The sequence below is a fragment of the Alligator sinensis genome, unplaced genomic scaffold (assembly GCF_000455745.1).
Source record: "Alligator sinensis unplaced genomic scaffold, ASM45574v1 scaffold721_1, whole genome shotgun sequence".
Taxonomy (NCBI): Eukaryota; Metazoa; Chordata; order Crocodylia; family Alligatoridae; genus Alligator; species Alligator sinensis.
The window spans coordinates 4,437,536-4,438,536 of record NW_005841857.1 but is presented as its reverse complement, the minus strand read 5'-3'; the positions used below and the strand labels follow the sequence as shown (position 1 = coordinate 4,438,536).

At 68.8% G+C, this 1,001-nt stretch overlaps 1 non-coding gene across 1 annotated transcript; it reads right to left on the bottom strand.

The window, feature by feature from the left end:
• Positions 1-358: 358 nt before the first annotated feature.
• LOC112551783 lies at positions 359-511 on the bottom strand. The gene has a single exon (XR_003096098.1). It is a non-coding gene; the product is annotated as a 5.8S ribosomal RNA (ribosomal RNA).
• Between the last annotated feature and the right edge of the window lie 490 nt (positions 512-1,001).

The following is a 1,001-nucleotide window of genomic DNA, read 5'->3' as shown; positions in this document are numbered from 1 at the left end:
GGCCAGCCGTGTCACCACAGACAGCCGCACGGGGTGGGCCTGGCTCCCCCTGGCACCCCGGGAGCGGGCGCCGCGCGGCCGACCCGGCCAAAGCACGGGTCGGACCGCCGCAATGGTCCTCCACGAGCGGGACGAGCTCCCCGAAGCGGGTGCTCCAGGGCATCGTGTCTGACCTTAGGGGGACGAAGGCATTCCGGGGGCTCGGGCCGCCCCACTTGCCACCGAGTGGGCAAGAGGCAGTGGGCCCGAGGGACCCCGGGTTGCCTGCGAGGCACCCCAGCCACGCCCGGTGGCAGCGGGGACCGGACGGCCAGCACCACCGGCCCCACATGCACCGCGCGGGTGATTGACCTTCAAGCGACGCTCAGACCGGCGTAGCCCCAGGAGGAACCCGGGGCCGCAAGTGCGTTCGAAGTGTCGATGATCAATGTGTCCTGCAATTCACATTAATTCTTGCAGCTAGCTGCGTTCTTCATCAACGCACGAGCCAAGTGATCCACTGCTAAGAGTTGTCACAGTTTTCACAGGCTTTTTTTTCCATGGTATGTCACCTCGCCCCATGGCAGAAGCCAAGCCAGAGGGAGGGCTGGCTCCTGGGTCTGCGCGAGGTCGGGAGGGGGTCCCCGAGCCGACCTTCCTCCCCCGCCGCCGCCACGTGGTGGGGGGGGAGGCGTTCCTGCCTGGCCGGGGTGCCCCGCCGCCTTCCCTCAGTGGGAGCCCTACTGTTCAACCAAACACAAGAAAGAGGTTTAACAACCCACAGGGAAGGCTGTGGCCGTGGAGGTGAGCCCTCCGCTGCGGGGTCGGTCCAGGCGCTCGGCTCAGAGTGGGGGGGGTCATGGCCGGCCATTCCGCGGGCTCCGGTGGCTCCGCAGTGTGTGCCCGCCCCCTGCGCCCGGCATCGTGTGCCTCTTCCACTCCCCGTGGCCGGCCCTCGCCCCACCCGGAGGTGCGGCGGGGGTGACAGCGATAGGATGGGGGGTTTGGAGGGACGGGCCGGG